General features: G+C 37.6%; 1 pseudogene across 1 annotated transcript; it reads right to left on the bottom strand.

The window, feature by feature from the left end:
- Window positions 1-3,457: 3,457 nt before the first annotated feature.
- Window positions 3,458-4,557, bottom strand: LOC308107737 (putative nuclease HARBI1; annotated as a pseudogene). Its single transcript has 2 exons — window positions 4,468-4,557; window positions 3,458-4,348 (listed from the first exon to the last, which is right to left on the bottom strand). The product of its transcript is annotated as a putative nuclease HARBI1 (transcript).
- Between the last annotated feature and the right edge of the window lie 19,608 nt (window positions 4,558-24,165).

Here is a 24,165-nt window from a genome sequence, read left to right as displayed (position 1 = left end):
AAGCGTACCCCTACTCCTTGTCACGCACGTTAGCTTTTCTACTACAATCTATGTTTTTTCCCTTTTGTGTTTGAAATTAAACAAAAAATGACTAAATAAAACCATACTTTTGTTATGTTATTTGAAATAGCATGGAACAAATTTAGCATTATTTCATATCCCAGGTGTTGGTTAAATGTTTTTTTTTTATTCATTTAATTCATGAACAAACCTTGTCTTAATATTTAATATAAAAAAAGATTTAAATACAAAATGGAAATCCCACCTTTTTTCAACTAACTTTATTGAAAGAGCAAATTCCCTCATTAAGAATGAATATTTTGTTAAAATCACATGTTGCACTTTTTTCCTTTGCTTTTTCATTCACTGCTGAGCCGGATGAGGAGCTGCAGAGCCTCCAGAAAGGACGTAGGGTCGGCACTCGGTGGCAGTAAGGACTCAAACTGGCTGATGCCAAAGCTGGTGACCTGGCAGGCAAGGCTTGAGACAAAGAACCTGGCAACCCCATCTTGTAGACTGAGGAACTCTTGATCCAGCAAATGAGTCAGGCAGCTCTTTATTTTATAGTTGATATTCATCTACAAAGTTGTCAGGAGAATTCCCTAGTAAAAATCTCAGGGAGACAGAATACACAAAGTTTAAGACCATTTTATTCCATTATTCTTGAAAGAAGAGAATGTCACAGTACAACCTTTCCAATAAACAAATAAGACATGCAAACATGAGAATTACATTTTGTTGGAGCTCAGTTGAATATAATTCCAATTTTAGTTCAGCGGACTTAATGGCTCACAGTAAGAAAAACATACAATCCTCCCCCCAACTCCTTTCAATGTGATGGTTCTGAAAGTAAAGAAAAGGGATTTGCATATCACAAATAACCTCTGAGTGCATGTAAACAACAACAAAAGATTTAAATGCATGATAAAGTAAAACATAATTTTTTTTAACAATACCATTCCTGCAAAGCAACATCGAGATTTAATCATCAGAATATTAATTATCAGAGCACGTCAATTTCACAAAGTACCGCTCAGAAAAAGAACAGCAACAAAGAAAACCTACCGGTTTTGATGCTGTCTGCAGAAAATGTGTTTTGTGGTGTTGAATCTCTTGTAAAGCTGCTCCTGTCCTTTCACTGGCATGTCTTCCTTTAGAAGACACAATCCTGTCATCATCTCAACCATCAATTAAAGCAACACATAAATCAGTAAGATGATGAAAATGACACATAACTGCATACAGAGCTGCATCAGGTAGTTAATAGTAATAGTATCAAGAAAAACAACACTAATAATACATTTTTATATTTTATTATTATATTTTAACCAAAAATACAAAACGGTATCATTTGTTTTTTAGAATGTGTAAATATTATAGTGTAACTAAAAATTAACCCTGCTGAATCTCACATTTATAATCATTATTTAGTTTTTAATTTGGATTTTTCTCTCCTGAGAAATATTTCATTTAATGTGATGACTGAGCTCTGAGGACAATCTGCAAGTGTGCTGCTTCTGACAGTAGGGGGCGCTGTGAGACTGCAGTCAAATCAATGAAAAGACGCGATTTTAATGATGTAATGTATATCATAAATTAATCTCGTACAACGCTGCTCACCTCAGCAGCAGCTGAAGCAGCTTCAGCTTGGAGGTGATGCTCCATCATGTAGGTGGAGAAGCCTGGCTCTGGTGGAGCTCCATGTAGGTGGAGAAGCCTGGCTCTGCTGGAGATCCATCTTCAGACATTCCTCCCTGAAACTCTCATTTCACCCGTAGTCATGCCGTTGGGGTCCGTGTCCAAACCGTCCAAAACTTCATTTTTTTAAGTTTTTAATCGTTAAATTTATACAAGAATATCACCGAGGGGAAAGCCAGACGAGTCTGGAGCGGCAGCAAGAGACGAAGAAGAGGGTCGACTTCCGGGTTTTCCGGCAAATCAAACTTGAAATAAAGAATTACGGTCGTATTTTATTTCCCATTTTTTGTTTAAGAAACGCATATTGGGAAACGGGAAACCGTCCGATTTCCGTTTTTCGATTTTCAATTGTAAAACGAAAAACGGGAGACGAGCTGTCTCCCGTTTTTAGTTTCCTGATATCAAATCGAAAAACGAAAATCGGATGGTTTCCGGTTTTTCGTTCTCCGACATCAAAACGAAAATCGAATGGCCGGAAGGTACACGGACCGGTTCTGCCTTCTCCTCCCATAGCGCAAAGATTTTGAGGTGCAGCATTTTAAAGCTTCATCAGCAACAGTATCTAACAGATGTTGCTAAACCTTAGATATAAAACAATCAAACATATTCAGATTGATTTCCATGAGAAAAGAGCATATAGTCCGCCCAATATGGTTCATGCCTGTTTGCTTTTTGCTCTCTGTCCCGTCCTTTTTTCTGTTTATATCCCCAAATCCCAACCAGGACAGGAGAAATGCTCCACTTCTGAGCCTGGTTCTGCTGGTTTATTCCACTTAAAAGATAATTTCCTCACCTCTGCTTGTGTGGAATTGCTGGGTTTTTATCTGTAAAACCTGAGATGACTGTTTTGTAATTGGTGCTATAGAAAGAAAATGTAATTGAGTTGAATTGCATCCAATGTTTAAAAATCTAAGAGAATCACTGTGAACTCTCACTCCACATATAGTATCTTTCGAAAGTGTTGCAAATCTTAATATTATTTTTGTTAACAGCTGTTGGGATCCACAGACAATAGCAAGTAACTGCTAGATATTGATCATCGAAAACCTAGTTCATATACAGATTTAAATCATCACATCTGTTACACTGAGGCAATATTGCATAATTTAACATCTTAATTTGTAATTTGCTTTGAATATTCTGAAAAATAGCTTTCTGTTATTATCTTTCTTGCTCTCCTTCTCTAACCTCTTTGGGCCAGTTGTTCAAAGGTAATCTGATTGGATTTTGGTTATTGGATTGGATCAAATCTTGAAATCGGGTTGTTCAAAAAGGAAAGAAGGATTCTGAAATCGGACGAGATCATGTAATCCAATCCTAGTTTTAATCTGGATCAAACCTTCAGTTTGTGTTGTTCAAAACATTTCAGTAGGATGTAGATAACTTTAATCCAAAAAACAGGATTATCCTGATCCCAACAGGGGGTAGGATTTCAAGGTGGATTTCAGGGAGAAAATGTATCAAAACTATAAAATTGGTCAAAAAATCAATTTGTATCATTTTGTCTACACTTTTATTTATATTTTGCATTTGATTTGTTCAACTGTTACAGTGATGAAATAGATTAAGTAGACATAGGCTACCAATTAAACCTTTCAGTATAGTAAAGTAAACATAAAATAAAAATAAAAATGATCTTGTCCTCATGAAATAAACCCCCAAACAGATTTGAATAACAAACAAAAATGATATATTCAATATTTCTGTCATTCATTACTGTATATTAATTTCAAAAAAACAATCATCAGAGATGAACCTGTCAAAAATTATTTTTAACAATTGCATCCCTTACTACATGTCCAGTCAGTCCCTCATCCTGGCAGAAGGCCAGATGTTGGTCTGGTTCTTCAACAGGTTCAGGTATATCATAAACGTCATCACAGAGAGGGACATTGCGCCTGGTAGCAAAGATGTGCAGGACAATACACGCAAGTATTATGTTGCATGATCCATGTGGTTCCACTCGCAAGTAGTTAAGTTATGCAAAACGTCTCTTGAGAACTCAATTTCAATGCTCAATTGCACATCTTGTTTTGCAATCAGCAATGTTGAAGCTTGCCTGCGCAGGTGTGGTTGCTGCAAGAAAAGGAGTAATCAGCCATGGTAGGAGTGGACAGGCACTGTCTCCTAATTTTCTGCCACCCGGTGGGTTGGTTTGGAGCTCTCTGTATTAAGCACTCTCCCTCAGGATACGTGCATCATGAAGAGACCCAGGCCACTTCACGACACAGTTTGTGATGATGAGGTCAGCATCGCCCACAAGTTGGCTGATAATGCTGTGCCTCCCCTTTCGGTTGATGTACTCCCAGTCCCTCTCATGAGGTGCTTCGATATGCACATGAGTGCAGTCAATAACCCCAATAGTATTGGACATATTCCCCAAAAGGAAAAGCTTGTGCTTTGTCTGAGCAATCTGGTCATCCTTTGGAAGTGAAACAAACTGATTGACCAGGCTGGCAAATTCAACTGACACAGCTTTCACTACATCACTCACAATTGATTTGTCCACTCCAATATTGTCACCAACAACTTGATAGAAAGTCCCAGATGCATAGAAGCGCAGAGCAATGAGGACCTGTTCTTCCCCAGACAGACTGTGACTCTTTCGGGTTCTCCGTTGAAGTTTTGGCCTGACAAAATCTGCAGTGTACTTAATATAATATAATTAGTTCTTCAGTGGTGTATTGCTCCAGTGATTTTGCACACACTCAACATACATCCTTTGACGGTATCCTCTTCCATCAAAATGGTGGTAGCGATGGACAATACCTGCCAAGGCAGTGCCTCTCTGTAAGTCCTCTGAGAAAGGCTTAATATAAGATGGCTGTCAAAAACCTGCCCACTCTTCAGCTGACGCATTTTGGCTTGTGATCAGTTAAGTCTATCATGCTCAAGGCCTATAAATACTATGCTCATAAAACAGATCATTTTGATCCAGATTACAATTTTTGAACAACTGGCCCATTGTGTTTGAACAACTGTGTCAATAAAGAAGTGACATATGTAGCATCTACTGCCTACGAGGTATTCTGTGAAAACATTAACATTAATATTCACCGATGTTTTTGCATTTCATAGTTTACTGATATTTGTACAATGAAGTGTACTTTATTGCAAGAGCTACAAACACGGACCACCCTGTCATCTGGACATGTGCCTGAGCCTCAACCTGCTCTAAGGATGAGAAACTCTTCTATTCCCAGGTACTTCAAAAGAAGTCAAAATTTCTCTCAGTGGTACAAACCAGAATGAAAAGCTGCTGCGGACTGGAGGACAGAAAATAAAAGGTCAGTCTTCACTGACCACCACCCATCAGCACTAACGGGCACTAAAGACTCATTGATTATCTGTTGGAGGCTTGTTCTGACTCATCAAAATGTGTTTATACAGTGAAATATTTTTGATTTATCTGAGAATTTTTTGGGTCACCCTTTGCAATGTGGACTTTGAAGTTCTTTGGTAGTTTTGGAAGTGCAATGTTCAGAAATGTAGGCATCAGTGAGCTGATCTGGATACAATGATCAGTTTGACAGATCGTTAAAAGGTGATTCATTGTGGACATGTGAGTGACCTGGTTATCACCAAATTTATTTTGGCTCAGTTCAAACTTCAACATCAAATCTTTGCCCCAAGTTAATAACAAAAGTTTTAGCATTTGTCCGTGAAGACGCCCGACACTCGTGGTCCTGCTCGTTTACTGACTATTTATATCCAGCTGAAGTTGTTACTGTAATCAACAATACTAATGAGTGGTTAGCAGAGCAAGGAAGTGGTTTCTTAATTCAGTTAATGTTGACACAAACCATTTCTTTCAACAGCGGAAATTCAATTTCATTGTTTGAGAGGAATAAAAATCCAAACGGCTCTCAGGAGAAATATTTTGAGGGATCATTAAATGAGCTGTCGGATGTACTGCTACATAATGGATCCCCTACTATGTATACTAGATAATTGATAAATAAATAGCTTTGGGAATGTAATAGCATGAGATGAAATAAACATTATTGATCACACACAAGGGGAAAAGTGCGTGGAACCATAGCTCAATTGTTATGGATAGAAAAGCGGGTGGATGACATGAACGTAAAATAAAGCAAATATGTATCAGTATTGAGAAATTGGAAGAATAATGACTAAAATTAACCAAATGATTGACTTGGGACAATTTACACAATATATACACCATCCACATCAATACACATGGACATCTACATGAATGTACCTAATCAGCCATAACATATTGGCCCCTGGTGGAGTGAATAGTACCGATTTCTTCCTCTTCATGGCACGTTAGTGTTCGGGATATATTAGCCAGAAAGTGACCAATTTCGCCTCAAAGTCGAGAAGTGACAAGAAATTTGAAGGAATTGAGTGAGGATAATTTGTGATGGCAAGACGACTGGGTCAGAGCTCTTCCGAAACTGCGGCTGAGTCTGCAGTGGTCAAAATCTATCAAAAGTTGTTCAAGGAAGAAAAAGTGATGAATGGACCAAGCCTCACCAATGCATGTGGGAAGTTAAAGCTGACCCATTTGATTTTATTCAACAGATGAGTTTACTGCAGCTCTCCTGCTGAGGTTGATGCTGGTGCTGATAAAAATATGTTAAAGTTACTCCCCCAGAAAACAATCTTTCAAATATACTTCCCATAAAAGGTATCACTTCTGCACAGAGAATGAAACAACACACCAACACAAGACCATTACCACTCATTTCCATTAATTTCCAACCCGCAGTTGCCCAACTTGATCAAACTAAAAAAAATGGAATTTGTAACAATCAAACTGTTTATGTTTCCCTAACTGACTTCATCTTCGGATACTTGCCGCATGGGTTCCTGGGACATCAAAGACGGTGTTGCGGCAGCTCAGGCAAAAATATCAACATTTGACTGATTCAGCCTGAAAAAAAGCCTGACTTTCTCAAAAATAATGAAAAAAGTGTACTTAAGCCACGACTATAGTCTTAAATGTTTTGAACTGACTTTTCCCGTGCAAATCGAAATCTGGCGATAGAGTGTACAAATGGGATTTTGAGTCACTAGCCTCAAGAATCTTTGAGAGTGTCCGTGACTGCAAGATATCAACAAGCCCGGGTATGTTCCACAAAATTTAAATTCTGGAAATAGGTTGTTGTATGAGTGTAATGACTAATTTCTTTCAGAAAGGTATTGACAATATTAGAGATGTACATCAACAACTAAAACTAGGTTCTAAATTTTTCATTTTGCCTGTGTGGTTTCTGGTAGAATAACTTTGAAATACACAATGCATCGATGTATTTGATTCTGAGGAAAAAACTAAAAAAGAGGATCACAGGATATATCTCAACAGTAAACTGCGCACAGAATATAATAAACACAAGTGTGGTCAAATGTATATAATAATATCGATAAAGAAAGGTATGGGTTATAAAAATATCACTGCTATGATTTCTAACATATGGAGCAGAGGTGTCAAACACATTTCAGTTCAGGGGACACATGCAGTCCAATTTCATGTTAAGTGGGCCAAACTGGTAAAAGAGTGTCATAATAACCGTAAATTTAAACTTGAAATTTTTTCTTTCTTGTGTTGCAGAGTATATGTGATAAAAATGTCTACAGTTTCACAAAACCAAACAATTACTACATAAAATGACTACAATCTCAGCATAAATCAAATTTTACTGCCTTCTCCCACCCTGACAACATGGCTTTGAGGCTAATGCTAGTTAGCTGGTTTTCATGGAAGTATCACTGATATTTCAGCTCTGGTCTCAGAGATGTGTTGTGTCCACCACATTTAAAAAATGTGTTAAAAAATTGAATGATTTCTTTCAAACTACCATTTCCTTGGTGATTTGGCAGGCCGGATTGGAGCCTCATGTGAACCAATATTTGGCCCACGGGCCTTATGTTTGACACCCTGATATCGCAAGTGATCTAAAGCTTTCTGCTCAGAAAGTGAAAGTGCAATCTATTTACATGAGCATGCTTCACATGTGCAAGATCTTAGTAAATATGGCCCACATATATTAATTATAAGAAATAAGTATTCAGTTCAAACGAGATTTCTAAACATCTAAATCCTTTTGCTTTTATGACAGTAGTAATGGTTTTAATGATCTGAGGCCAAATGTAGTCAAGAAAATATAATCTTGTTGTGTTTTGCTCCTTTTAAAAGGAAAAACAAGCGTAACAGGTTTCTTCTTTAAAGGGAATCTTTGTAAAAAAGGTATTTACACACTTCCACTGATCCACAGGTACTTAAAAGAGACCAAACTATCAAAAGGCAAAGTTCGGAGAACATGAGCTTTTTTAAATTGCAAGTGCATTATTTATTTGACAATTAGTCCAAACTATTGATCAGTAAATACTGAAAATGGCATCGGTTTCTCAAATGACAGACCCTCCAAAGACTGTGAGGTCTCTGCTGTGATTTACACTTACACTTTTCTACAACGCAATCAATTGGTCATTATCAAGCCTAACATTTACAAGGAAAATACAAACAATACATTGCTAATTTCATGATATTGAGTGCAGAGAAAACTGTCATTAGTACTAGTAATGTCTCCAGTGCATTCAATACGCTGTAAACCTACTTCTATGCTGTCCAAACAAATCCTTGCAAGCGTTTACTATAACAGACATAAACAATTACATAAAGAAACCCTGATTGCTTATAGAAAAGCCATCTTGTTACATATAAAATTAACTGCCATCAAATGTTCCTTCAGCGGCTGAAGGAACATTTATGAAGTTCAGCCTGTCCACTTTCATCTGAGATGGCTCAGCTTGAACACAGATGCTATGCACCACACCACAATAACAGAGCCATTAGTCTTTAGCGCGCAGCAGTGCAATAACAGATGCACAGAAGTCACAATGTGCCGCTCACATACTGAAGTACATACATCGAAATTTGTGTTAATCTGGGAATGAAGACAACAGCTTTGTAGGAAGTTTAATGAAGCAGTTAATGACACTCTGGCCAGAGATAACATCCAACGCTCACATGTCCTTGAATATGTGAAGAGTGTAAAGCTGAATTCAAACATGCGAGGTGGCTCCAGAGAGCAAAAATACACCGACAGTCCTTTGTTATTCATTAAAAGCGTGTAAAGTATTATTGAGTACATGGAAAAAGCAGAGGCCATTACTTGTTGGAAGGCCTTTGGTGGGTACGGTAGCAGCAAAAAAATCACTGATAGCCCAAAGGTTCAAGTATATTTTCATTTTTGTGTTTCAGGTCCAGGAGATTACTAAAAACAACCTTCATGAGAGCACCGTCATCTGTGAATCAGAAATATGTCAGACTGAACTGCTGTATTTAATCTTACATTAAATATCTGATTCTGTTTGTACCACCAGCTTCAAAGGTTTCCTTAACTTACAGTAATATTTCAATTTTTTTTTCATTTCTCACCTTTTTGATGTTTATTTAACCTGAAAATGTTTACCGCCGTGTATGTACACACCTATATTGCTACAACTTTTTGATAGTTTGAGAATCGACAGCTCAGCATCTATTTTTGTATCTCTGTATGAGAGTTGTATAGTAGTGCAGTGGTTTTTCTGCTCTCACCTCACAGTGAAATATATCTGGTGTGATTCCATGCAAGCCTTCAAACTTCTGTTTGGAGTTTTTTTTTCCTGTGCCTGCACGGATTCTTTCTCGAAGAGTCCAATGGCGGATCAAATCACATGGGGTCTATTAACTGTCTCCCACTCCATCATCCTCAAGAGATTGGCATACATTGGAATGTTGAACACATCCCTGGACTGGTTTAAGTCATATCTGCCTGCTTACACTCACCTTTTCAATATAAAATCATCCCAGCCTTCTCCCCTCTCTTCTGGTGTCCCCAAGGGCTCTGTCCTAGGTCCCATCCTTTTCATTGTCTATCTCTTCCTGCTTGGTCATTGGTTCCAGAACTACAGTTTCATTGCTGACACACAGCTCTACTTCTGTCTACAGGACACTAAATCCTGGCTCTCCCTCCACAGTGACACAACAGAAATTCTCATTGGCTCGAAGTTCACCCTCACAAAAGTCAATAATTTTTCTATCTCCCTTGACAAGGTCCCCTATTTCTCCCTCCTCTCTGGTTAAGAGTCTGGGTGTCATCCTCAACAGCACTTTATCAAGTCAAAGCCGTATCAGTAACAACAACGTATCAAATGCAACATCAACTGATTTTGCCCCTCCCTCGAACTCACACTGGTCCTCGTCCTGATCAGCTCTTGCCTGGACTACTGCAATTCTCTTCTGTCAGTTTCCCTTTGAAATCCCTCCATAGACTCCAACATAACCCCAGTTCTCCATAAACTACATTAGCTCCAAGTCCAACAATGTAGTCAGTTAAAAATGTTACTCCTGAATTACAAGGCCTCTCCGCCTCAGTGTCGCTCCAGGCCCCCTCCTCTGCAAACCACTCACGCCTAATATCCCAAACAATCCCTGGACACTTTTAAAACAAGCCTATTCATGCTGAATGCTGATTCTATTGCAAACCTCCCTATACTGCTAATAGTTGACCTGTTTTCCTTGTTTTAACTTTCAGGTACTTATGAATAAAATTCATTAGAGTGATTATTTTTATTATTAATCAGCCATGGATAACACTTTAATGGACGGGTTCCTTGCCCAAGGTTGTACTTTGCTTTTCAGCTATCGTCAGTCGTTCCAGCTACCTGCTCGTCCCACTAACAACGCAGGTATAGAAGATAGATAGACGTTCAGGAGGGCCGAAGGATAAAACACAATAACAAAGACAGCCTAAACGTGTCTCATCAACACCCACCTAAACTGTCCGCTTTGGTATCTTAAAATTCAGACTCGATTTGAACTCTTTAACTGCAGGTTAGAACCTGTGCCAACCGACAGCGGTTACTTTCTGAATCAAACACGAAGACATTAGTCCAGATATGAAATGGTTCAGACAAGCTCTGGTGTTTTGCTAAGTATGGAAAACACAATATTAAACATTTACAGAGATTAACCAGACACATTTTCAGTTGGGTCAGCGGCTGGACTAAAATACATGTGTAACCAGAATTAAAACACACACATGCATAAGTTATAAAAACAAAAGTTGTTCCTTGACTCAACTCCTCAACCGTCTGGCTATGCACATGATCTACACCACCATGTGGCTCCACGTTTGAAACAGTTCATCACCAAATTAGTTGATATAAAGATAATAAAAACGAATCGGATATGTCATTAGGTAAAATAATTTTACTTATTCATGTGGATAGATAGAGAATCGACTCGGCAATCTTCCAATTGAGAGATGACCTGCTCCATTCTCCTAGCCTTATCTGCCCATTTTATCTTGCCGCCTTCAATATTTCCACTTTATAAAGAGCAAAGTATTGATGTTTATCTCTGGACTCCAAGTGTTCCCCTGAGAATTTTGACTTCGATTGGCCATTGCAATTGACAGTTTCATCAGTAATGGAAATGGTTGCACCTGCAGACAAATTCTTATACTTGACCTCAGATAATACTTCAATAAAAATCAAAGTGTTGGGCAGAAGAGAATAAATATGTCTGTGTTTATCACTATAGGGCATTTACAGCAGTGGGATCCATCTAAGGTCTTTATGGCAAAATAAACCTTGAAGCCTCGGTGCTGCGGCAATACGGCTTGTCTGCGAGATGAGCGATGGGGATTATTCATGGTCCCCTGGAGACGGTCTGAACTGATGACTATTAAGGTGGGACTCATTGACCTCCTCTTGACTGGCAGCAACACCAGAGACCACCTTGTGCCGGACAGGGGTCATATTGGATGACTATGAGGTCAGTGCTGACACGCAGGCCTGGACAGGTTCTCTGAGTAATTAGGTCAGGGACAAGGGCTGGCTGCCTCCGCCAGTTAGCCCGACTGCTACCAGGGTTCAGCTTTCACCATCAGTCTGCCTCACAGGGCCAATGAATGAAACTTGTAGCGCTTCGAAGCACAAAATGAGCATAATATATCTGAAGGGGGTTGATAGAACTGTTGATAAATACCAGTGATTCTATGATTACCACATGAGGTGCTGACCTTTCTTTTATTAGGAAGAAATGAAAAAAGTCAGGACCTGCCATATCACTGACATACTTTGAACCCAAGGGTGATGTTCAGTTTAATTCACTTCTATTTATGTTACATAGATTACATCATAGCGATTACAACATCTAATAGTACTTAAACAGAGCTAAACCTAGCAAACCTACATGAGCAAGCATCAGGGCGTGATTTCGAATTGACCAAACTCTAATTTAACTAATTTGAAATTAGAGTAACTAACTTTAATTATAGGGAATACACATTTCTGTGATTACGTTATGTAATTCTGAGTAACACTAAGATTTAATGAACTGTGTTTGTATAAGTACCCAAATATTACTTATTTGGACAATGGTTTATGTGCACAGTCCATGTAATTTAAAAAGTCAATTTGTTTATCCTTCCACATTTATTGTATCTTTTAGGTACCTGAACTAAGGCCCAGTTTACAACGTTTCAAGTGAAAACGCATCGCTTTTGTGTTTTCTTCTTTTGTGTTTTCTTCTTTTGTGTTTTTTTTTCAAGTTTTGTGTTGACACAGCAGTGTTTTGAAAACGATGTCCGTTTAAATGCTGAAAAGGATGTAGTGAGCATGACAGGCCACGTGTTGGCACTGGTGGTTGTCTTTGTAATGAAACCACACACATGCAACCATTGAACAATATGACATAAACATTATCAATGGGAGTACACAGATATTGGTATGGAGAGACGATCAATTTGGATTGCTATCCTGGTGACTGGCAACGACAAAACTACCAAGTCCCAGGAGAATATGGAGTCCTGACACTCTGGAGGCAAACATTTTTGTTATTGTCCATCTACTCACATAAAAACTATTTACTATGGTCGTAGTAACAACATTTCAGAACAGTTGCGTATTCCCAGTTTACATGTAGACAGATTTGAAGCATAATCAAAAAGTTGTGTTTTCCCTTATTACCATGGAGTAAGAGCATTTTCAAAAACTTCCACTTTTGAAGACTTTTTTAAAAAGTTGCTCCATTTTTGTTTAAATCACCACCTATACTCATCATGGTGTGCACTTGAAATAAATGTGAACAAATGTAAACTGGCATTTTATTGCAACCTCCTTACATGAACTTTTCTTGTTTTTATAAATAACCAAATTAACCTAAACACCTTTCTGAGTCAAATTCTAATTACATTTCTGAGTAAAAGTTCCTACAGTGGAAAGCCCCATTTGTGTCCAATCAATATTATTAAGCTTTTTTTGTACTGTAGATTTGTAGTTAGTTTTGTCCAATGTCTTGGTTAAGAGATGAAAGGGCAAATGTTAATATTAGAAGTACAGTATACAATATATTTCAACTGACTTCTGTGCAAAGAAAGCAATTCTCAGTAGTAAGTATGATGATTTGTTTACTTTTTATTTAATTGTCATGAAAGTACCATTGGTAAAAATTGAAGAACCAGCTAGAAGTGACAGAATTTGCTCTGTAATGAGTCACGATGCTACATTTAATTTCTTCATTGCTGTAAATTGCCACCTATGACAAATGAATGTATTGAATTTGTTCATGCTTCAGCATGATTATGTAATACACAAGTCTCTTTACTTGTGTGAACAACTTGCTTACCCTTCATTTTCCTTCAACACACAATGTTGCATCCTGCTGACCTTTGTGGTGAGCCGCCATTTATCACAGAGATTTATCTTTCAAGGCTGATAAGCCTGCTTAAAACCAACGGCTTTTGCTATTGTTAGTGTTTTAACTGTATTTAGTGTGCTGATATGCTACTAAGACATGTACTGCTTAGTGGAGCATAAATACCTAAGTGCCTTGGAAAAGAAGACATTTAAATTAATTGTTTAGCCACGCTAGCTACAAGCATGTAGAGGTTGGGTAGGAATCAGATGATACATAAGATAACAAATATTAATATGGAGTAGCAAGGGGACACACTTTGACTCATGTATTTCAAATTTGAGTCTGGACTTTTGGTTTCCTTACAAATTCCAAAAATATTTATTTCGGCTGATGGATCTCCGTATGTCAACATTGCGTAAGATGAAGCAGCAGTAGATGGATAGACTGATGTGTTGATGGGAATAGCACAATAAAGAATTTGATCTAATAAAAATGTATACATAAAAACAGGAACAAACTCGATATTGTGCACAAACACATTTAGAAGCTGATCTGCTAACTGGATGAACCAAAAATGTGCAGAATAACACTATCCGTTTATCGAGAGTTGCTTCCTAAATTTTGAAGGTGCAATACAATTTATGTCTGAAAAGGTTTGCGTATTTTTCCAACATGTTTGAAAAAGAGCAGTGATGCTGCTGTTATCGTTCCGAGGCTCATTTCCTCAGCTGGCTCCTCGTGACTTTTATTTGCAGACTTTCTTCTGTTTTAGATATTTTTGGGACGTTTTTGTGACCCTTTCAGGTCTCACAATAGTTTCTGAATGTCTCCTATGCTCATATTCCCACACCTTTGAATCATTTGCTGTATGGCATTTTTCCTTCTTTCAAAATTCTGCTGGTTTTGCTGTCATGCTTCAATGTGTTTGATAACTTCCTCCTTCTGTCCAACTCTATGATATCACATTTCATTTTGTACTTAGACTCAGCGCTTAATGAACTACGTTTATGGTATTAGTAATAAATTATGGTAGACTGAACAAACTGGTGAAGAAGGCCAGCTCTGTCCTGGGCTGCCCCCTGGACCCTGTGGAGGTGGTGGGAGACAAGAGGATGATGAGAAAGCTATCATCCCTGATGGAGAACGTGTCCCACCCCCTGCATTGTACTGTTACAGCACTGGGCAGCTGCTTCAGTGACAGGCTTCGCCACCGGCGGTGTCTGAAGGAGCGATACTGCAGATCCTTCCTTCCTGCTGCAGTCAGACTGTTTAACCAGGCCTGCTCTCAGTAGATCGCAAAACACACCCTCAAACTGGACAATTCATTCCAACCTCTGTGCAAAAATTATTTATGGGACCAACTGTGCAATATCATGTCCATCCTTATATGTACTGTGTGCATGGTAGTGCTCATACAGCTCTTTTTAAGTATTTATTGATGCTACTTTCTTTTACTATATTTTTTATCAAATTTTATTTTGCACTGTGTGATTTTCATCTACTATCCTGCTTTGCTGCGGTAACACAAAACTTCTATGTCTGTGAGATCAATAAAGGATTATCTTGTCTTGTCTTGTCTTGTCTTGTCTCGTTTTGTCTCAATAGCTAATCTGGATAGTCTTATTGACATGTGTTGTTTCTCATGGTAAGTAGACAGGACGTGTTACAACAAACTATGCAATTGTAGCAAATTGTCCCAAGACTAATCAAAATCTGAAAGTTCCAACACATTTTTGAATTAACTAAAGTACCACAATGAAGATTATCGGGCCATTAATGTAGCAAGACTATTTCTCAATGCATATGTGGTCTTCAGTCGGTGTGTTCAAGTAGAGATTTGTCAAGATTTAAAACGATGTGAGCTAAATTCTGCAAAAGTCGACTCAAAATTTGCCTGCGTGTAATTAGCTTTTCAAATGTTCACTGACCATTATAGCTTCAGGCATTACACAAGCGTTATGAGAACGTTACATGGAGTTTGCAGCAGGAGAAGGGGAGTTTAGAAGTGGAGGTCAGTGGTTGCACTTACCTCCGATGTGTCCTTGATCTGACAAAAGAAACTTTTCCTGGAAAAGTGATGGCTGTTCAAGCTAACGTAAAATGCCCTTTGACATAACAATGAATAATTCAGAGCTGATTCAAGATTGCGGGTTCTTCTGGTCTCAGCTTGTTGAAGATGCAGATTTTATTTGAATGTTTTAGGGATCAGAATTAGCCTAAAAAAGCATCAATTCATCATGATTATATGTCTTATTGTCGCATGCTGATGTGCATCTTCTGGCTGCTGAGACAGAATTAAGGGAAGAACGAGGTTAGTTCATCATTCATTGGTGGGTTTATAACTCAAGCAAGAGCCATTATACAAATTACCCTTGTCATTTTGCTATGAGTATAAATGCTTTTAGTACAGTCATTGGAACATTTGTGGAAACATTACATTCAGACAGCATGAGGACACTGTGACCGTAAAGATAGGGGTGATTTACCTCAGACCGATGTAACAAGAGAAGGTTTCGTTTGCAAAAAAAAAAAAAAAAAAAGGTCTTTTTATTGTAAGCTTGAAAAACTGTTGAACTATTTGACATTAGTTGTGAACATAAAAAGAGGCCGTATCTAATTAGTTACAGGCTCAGGATTGTTGATAAAGACAAAGACATTTACACTTCCTATATTTTAGGGGGATTGCAGGAAAAGAAACATCAGAATGAGTTTCAAAAGTGTGATTTATTCTGGTTTCAATATATACATTAAAGCAAGTGTGTCAAACATAAAGCCCGTGGGCCAAAACTGGAGCGCAGGAGGCTCCAATCTGACCCGCCAAACAAATTGTAGCAGTAGACACAACAAAACACCTGAGCCGAGATGTCAAGGATGCTGCCAAGAAGCTAACTAAGGCCCCGTTTACAAGACAATGAATTCGAGTGTATCCGCAAAACTTTCTTCACTTTTGGGGGGTCCATTTACACGGCACCAGTGTGCGGATGCACTGTATCCGAAAAGTTTTTATCCCGGCTCACAAGGTGGAAAGATTCTTTCACGGCCGCTATTCCCTCCTGCAGAGACCGCCGGAGGCTACAGAGCCTGTTACTGCGCATGCTCATCTCTCCCCCTCCCTCCTGCTCATTTAGTTGTAAACAAACATGGCGGACCTGTAGTGGTACGACCCGCGGTCTATATTCTAGTTTTATCGTCCAGATCAGTAGTTTAATAGTTGAGACTCTCCCCTGATAGCATCCGATGTGTCATCAATCCATGCGGATGTCAGGTTCTCTCCATTTTCTTCACGTTTATAGCGTATTGTTCTCTGCATATGCCTGTGTAGTTTCATTACAAAATCAAGCAACAGCGCCCCCCAGTGGCCCGGCATACTAACTACATTGTTGTCTCTGTGTCCTTTGCTGCGGTGTAAACGCACTCCCTATTTTTAATGGATTAGGTGTTGTCACGTGAAACATTGTCACGTAAAAGGAGCCTTACATTAAGATGAATTTATACTTCGGCACGATGAGTTACAAATGTAATTTTCCTTCCTGGCACATTCCTGCGTTCTTTGTGTGACGGAATACATCTGAATATGATTCTTAAAGAATATCAAGAATCACCTGGATTGGTGAAGTTTGCTACTGAGCGTGTCAATTAGTTGTGATGTGTACCGGATCATGACAGCATTCATTTTGCTGCGGGAGCATCCTCTCTGTGCAACTGTATGTTATTTCTCCAGATGTGGAGCGTGTGAACTGTTCATCTGTTGATGGTAGAATGACTGGGAGTGTGTGTGGAGCCATATATATATATATTCCCAGTCGTGGACCTGGCTTCTTTTAGACCCTGGTAGAACACTCGTGCCTCCATGAGACCACATCTGAGACGGGGTGATTCTCATTTCCCCTCATGCGCCGTGCGCCCCTTCACAGATTTTGCATTGGGCGGCTGCCCACCGCTCATAGCAAAGTCCACCACTTTATATACCAAATTCTTCCAATTCACCACATTTGTGACAGATTGGTGAGAAAAAGTGATGAAGCACAATGGTGCACAACAGTGCAGAACAATATTGGAGACTGTGTGTAATGACTCATGATGATCCGCCACTGTTTCGTGCTATTAATTGTAACGCATGCAAACAGGCCCCAACTGTCAATGACGGCACGTGACGCCTCTGCCCTGAATCATATAATTTAGGTCAAAATCGTGATCTGCAGTCACGAATTGAGATTTGTACATTTCGTGACTTGTCGTCGTTATGTATAACTGCACCTTATCCTCAAAGTTATGCTACCAGGGTGAGTTTATAAAAACACCCCGAATGCAACCGCTATAGGAGTTTTTAGGGCATTTCACTTTATTTTGCACCAGAAAGTTTCAAAAGAATTAAATTTATGTTGAGATTTTAGTCATGTTCGGTCATAATTATTTGGTTTCTTTAAAATCTAGACATTTCCATCTCTTTTACTCTGTTTCACAACAAAGAAAATCTTTAAAGTTTAAATGTAAAGGTTTTTATGGCACTACTTTACTGCTCATGATGAAATTGGGCTTAATGGGGCTGACGAAATAAAATGTGTTTGACACTCCCACTTTAAAAAGATTAAATAAACTATCTTTACTCAGAAAGTAGAGAAAAGGCTATCTTATCAATATAAGCACTTTCATTAGAGTGGATAAAGAAAACACAGTTGATGTTGTGATTGGATTCTGTGCATTTAATTTAATTGATTATGTTTTAAACATCCACTTTTAGTACCTTACTGGTTGCATTAACTTTTAAAAGCCAATATCACAGGGAAAAGTTGTCCGAGTCGTTAGCATGCAGAGACCTCGGAGCAGATAATAATCTGTTGTCCATCCCAACCAGGCGCCTGCAGGGGGGGAATAAGCAGCAGCACCTCGGTGTTCCACATTTTGCTGAGCTTTTAAGGAATGCTCTGATATGCTTAAAGGGGCTCATCCAAAATTTCACCAGCTCAGCAATGCACAGCTTGCAGGGTTGTTTTCAGATGCCCCAGCAAAGATATTTGTGAAATTCATTGAACCAGCTCTGATGTGGACTTCACCTGTGTGGGCTGGCCAGAGGCTGGAAAGTAAGCATGCCTCTTTCTTTTTCTTCTGCCATAATGTTTTAATTATGTCCACTCGAGGGGATTTTTATATTTCACAACAAGCTTCTTATTTATAACGCCATATATAAAAGTTGAAATGCAGGCTTTCTGCACAAAAAGAACTTTGTGAAAATATGTAATTAGTACCGAGAAATTCAAATGTAATGGGAGTGGGTCATTCATTGCTGCACAGTTAGTTTTAAGACATTCAAACTAATCAGATGTGCTCCCAAGGACATTATTAAGATTGTATTCATTTCTGTCTGCATGATTTCTCAATTCTGCTTCACAGAGAAAATTCTGCTGACGCCCTCCAAATGTTCGACTTCTCCTCCCCGACTGGCACTTTTATCGATAGTTTACAGAGTGTCAGAACAGAGAATTCATCTTTCCAATGCCACAGGAGCATAACGACGACCCTGACGCCCAGTGGACCGTCCCTATCTTGCTCAAGGACACTTCTGCAGAGCCGACGCTCGCAGTGACAGCTGACAAAATGTTAACTCTGGGAGATTGAAGGGTGACGTCTCTGCGACTACTCATGCACTCACTGTGTCTGTTTTACATGCATGCATCACTACTCAGAGTTTAGGATTTGACAGAGAAAAGATAATAAAAATCAGACACCAACAACAAAAACTTGATATATGATGGCCAACATGAAATATGATACAAAACTATCCCAGAAATCTCACAAACTTTAAGATATGAAACTGTTTCCTGACTAAAATCATAAATGACACAATATTACTCTTGGTAGTAAGGCTAGTTAGAGCCCGATATGTAACAACGACACAAAATGTAACAATGACCCGAATTGTTTTAAAATATAATCTAATTAAACCTGAAATGTAATAACTGCTTGTTAATGTAACACAAGTGCTGAGACGGAAAAGTAGTTTTTTTATAAAACCTCAAATTTTACAACTGGTCAATAATGTAACTCGACCCTGAGCCCCTCGGTGCTTCTGGAGGTACCGAGGTTCAAACGAAAGCTCAGAGGGGATAGAACCTTTTCTGTTGCAGACCCTCTGTTGTGGAATGAGATCCACTGCCTGTCAGACAACCCCCTCACTGTTCACTTTTAAAATTAATCTTAAGACCATTTTTATTCCTTGGCTTTGTGCCAGGTTTTATTGTTGTCAATCTTATTGTTTGTTTTACTGAACTTTGCTGTTTTTACTCTTCCATTGTAATTTGTATTTCTGTCTATTTTGTAAAGCACTTTGGCTTCAGCCACAGCTGTTTTAAAGTGTCTATAAATAAAGGTGACTTGACTTGAGGACAAAACTTAGGCCATCTTTACACATACCTGGGTTTTTACAAAAACTGACATTTCCCACTCTACCTTTAAAAATAAATCTTCATATACAGCTGGTTCAGAGCTGCTATGAGCATACCAAACCTGTCATGATGATTGCCATGATAGCCAATCAGAATCCTGGACAAAAACACCACGTCAGGAAGTGTGACGTAAAAACTTGCCTACCCCCTTTTAGATGCAAACAGAGACACACATTTTATCCAGATCTCCACTGTGGTTGGAGTTTTCAGGATTCATCGCTTGTGGTGAGTCGTAGCTGCGTTTATGTGTAAATGTGCGGCCCAAACGCAGAGAAATATCACCGTTTTTTTCAAATGCCCAGGTACGTGTAAATGTGGCCTTAAAAAGTTTTCAATATTAGAGCATAAGGCAGGCAAAATACAATATTTTTCACCAAATATTGTAATAATTTTATAACATCATAACGTGAGTAATGATTTATGGTTTATACTTGATTTTGACCTGCTTCAATTTGAAAAACACTGAAAGAATGAGTTCTAAAAGTTTGGACTGTTTGTTTATATGTATATCTTTATACAGTTTATGGTATTCATATATGATTGCTGTTACCCAAGTGATTTATAGTCTTCTGTTCTCTATGGTCTGTGATCTATTTCTCCAATCGTCAGTACAAAATAATGTATAACATTAAACATATCAAGATCCCATTTTAAATTGTTGTTAAATCTTTTAACAGTATTGACCAGTTTTAAAATTTTGGGTTTTATAGAAAAAATGCTTTTACATTTCAGGCTCAGCACTTTTGTTACATTATTTACCAGTAATTACATTTTGGGTTTTATTACATTAAATCTTATAACATTTTGGTTCGTTGTTACATTTTTGGTCATTGTTACATATTTGACTCTAACAAGGCAGTAGTAACTGATTAATGCAATTACAATAAGTGGAGTTTCAATACACTAATCACTTGTTACTTTTGACAATTCTAAAACTGTCGAAAAGCTGATGTCTCAATTTTGTCTCCAGTAAAAAGCAGCTCTGTGATTATTTCCCTAAACTCCTGTTTCTTGAATTAAAATCAACTCAACTCTCCTGAAAGCAACCTAAATAATGTCCAACATTAGTTTGCATCCACAGTCCTGGTGACGCACCAGAAGCCTTAAATAAAGTGAAATGTGTCCGAGCTGCTTGCTCTTTGTCATAAATTCTGTAATCCATTCAATATTCAGATTACGGAGCATCTTTCTTCAACTCACTGGTGTAACTTCAGCTTCATCACACTGACACACGCAGTGCTGACAGCTCATGTGTGACAGCAACACTATCGTAATAGTTTATGAAGTTACCTTTCCTACTTTGAGGCTTTTCTTTGAACTGGCAAACTAACGCGACTTCTCACAGTTGCTCATTTTCAGTAACTCCCATTTCCCTGAATGCGACTGATTAAAACTGTGGCTTCACAAAAAATCATCAACAGGCTGAATTCAAAATACTGAATGACACATCCCACCCACTCTTGTCTTCCCTTTTTGGTTCTTGAGCTTTTTAGTGGTGCAACTCTGTGGAGGCTCATAGCTCAAGTGATAGTCACTTTACAGTTACATCTGTAGATGAAGAAAAAGACACTCAAACAACAATAAATTAGGGTAAAACGGGATGAATGTTCAAATCCAAAAAGTTTTTCTTCAACTTCTCAGGTGCCGAGAAACTATTTTGAAGACTAATTGAAAAGAAACAGTAATCAGCATCAGAAAAAAGTGAGTGAGAATAGCCTTCACTACAATTAATAGTAAATCCAGATTAGTAGGTCAACATTTCTCTCGTCTAAGCAACTAAATCAAAGAACAACTCGGTTGGAAGACCAACTAAAATCATTAGATTAACATTTAAAAAAATGTTTAAATTTAATTTTAACTGAGGTATGTTCTTTTATAAAAACTATGCTATGATAAATACAAAAAGAAGAAGTTTTAATAAATTAATCAAGCACATTTTTCATTCTTTTAGCAAAATAATTTTCAATAATGTATCAAGTTATTATATGAATTAAGTAGCAGATCGTTTTTAAGTTTCAGCCAATAATGTAATAATACATAAATAGGGCTGAATTTCTTGGAAATAAAAAGTATTCAATCATTTATGCAGTTAAACACTAATTGGTGGTCACTAGATAATAATCTAAAGCCACCTAATCTTAATTGATGGCAACAAAATACTATTTTATTGCCACAATTTAAAGCTTTATTTCAGATGTTATGTCTGGGGCTCAGCAAATGTGAAAAAATGGACTATATAACCTTTTTATATTTTTATCATTTTAATATAAACAGTATTTGATATTTTGAGGATATAACATGATATATTTTGAAATCAAATATAAATGGCATCAACATCTATTTATTTTTTATATAAACCCAAAAAAGTTTAAATATTCCACATCAAACAGTTTGATTTAAAATAGTTCAATGAATGACATATAAAGGGTTAAAGTTAATCCCCAAAACTTGCATGTAACTAATTTTGAATTGGTTTGCTCCTTCCCTTTCAATGCAGATTTAGGCAGAAAAAAGCCCAAACTAATTTAAAAACATCCAAGAAAAAAAGATGATCCTGTTTGACAAGTTCCAAAAGCTCTTTTATGTTTTCACTGTTTGAAAGTGACATTTTTTCAGTGAAGCACTTTTAGGAGGACAAGGAACTCTTTACCATACCAACAAGGATCACTCTGTGGGAAACAAAGTGAATGTCTGACATAAAACCAAACCATCCTACTTGTTTTAATCTGAGAAGAATTACAGCTTTTTGATGGTATCAAAGAACCTCTGGATGCGAGTGTCACCATTGGAGCATCACAGTCATTAATGTCTTCAAAATGTCAACAACCACTGCATCATATTATGTGTCTTTTATTAAGTTGAAAGCAGATGTCTTTTTTTTTTTTTTTAATTCCATCACTTCCACCCAGGGTCAGTCAACTGGTAAATATGCCACTTAAATTCATTAGACATTGGCTCATAAAGAAAGTAATTATTTGGAGTCCTGTGCCTCCATCCGGTTAGTGCAGGAGTCAATTAGGGTGAACAACTGAATGTTAACTGGCTCATTAGATGGCGCAAAACAAAGCAAATGCCACATTTCCATAGGAGAGCTGCCACTTTGCTTAGTAGAGGATTGGAGGACCAGCTTAAAGTGGTTTAAACAAGCCAAACTGAGAATTGAATACTATTGAAGACTGAATACCAGCACACCAGAAACTGACAGTTCACTCAAGAAGATTTCAAACAAATTAAGAAAATACCACACATTTATTCTTGGAGATTTGATTCCCCGATTCCATAATCTTTTAATTTATGAACATGCTAAATTCATTTGTAAGATGTGTGCAGATCAGGCATTTGTCTATTCATCGACTTTCTATAACAGCTATAAAACAACTTAGTGTCAACTGGTGGATGGAGATGGTCGCATACAAACAGTTTACACATACGGGCAATTCTGACATCACGTAAAACAAGGATTTCTTTGGATTGTTTGAAAAAGTACCCAGAGATAAACATTTTCACACTTCTGGTCATTATTGGTTATGTCTTGCACAGAAGCCCATTCTCATCTTGAGTGGGCCAGACTGGTAAAATAGTACCATATAACATTTAAATTTAAAGTTGTTCTTTGTTGTTGTTGAGTATATGTGATAAAAATGTCTATAGGTTTGCAAAAAAAAATAACAATTACAACATAAAATAACTATAATTTAAATACAATGCCAATCTTAATAACTTCTGGTGAAAAATATAGTGAAATGCCCACAAAACTTTTCCAAACTCAGCTTGGGTCTCAGTGTTGTGTCTGCTACTCTTAAGAAATTTCTAGATTAATTTAATTTAATTTAATTTAATTTAATTTAATTTAATTTAATTTAATTTAATTTAATTTAATTTAATTTAATTTTATTTTATTTTTTTTATTTTATTTTATTTTATTAAATTAAATTAAATTAAATTAAATTAAATTAAATTAAATTAAATTAAATTAATATTATTATTATTGATATTAATATCCATCCATCCATCCATCCATCCATCCATCCATCCATCCATCCATCCATCCATCCATCCATCCATCTTCTATCCCACTTATCCAGTTCAAGGTCACGGGGTGCTGGAGCTAATCCCAGTCTACTATGGGTGAGGGCAGGGTACACCCTGGACAGGTCGCCAGTCTGTATATTAATATTTATATTAATATTGAAAAATAAATAAAATAATGCAAACAATATTAAAAACAGTATTGACTATATTAATAATGTATTAGAAATTGTTACCATTTGCTCGGTGGTTTGGCCGAACTGGAGCCTCTTGCAGACCGGTTGTGGCCCCTCGAGCCTCATGTTTGGAACCCCTGAGATAAAGTACAAAAAGTGCTTT

The sequence above is a fragment of the Lipophrys pholis genome (assembly GCF_963383615.2).
Source record: "Lipophrys pholis genome assembly, chromosome: 3".
Classification (NCBI taxonomy): Eukaryota; Metazoa; Chordata; class Actinopteri; order Blenniiformes; family Blenniidae; genus Lipophrys; species Lipophrys pholis.
Note: the sequence above shows the minus strand (reverse complement) of the source record. Positions and strands in the feature narration are given on the sequence as shown.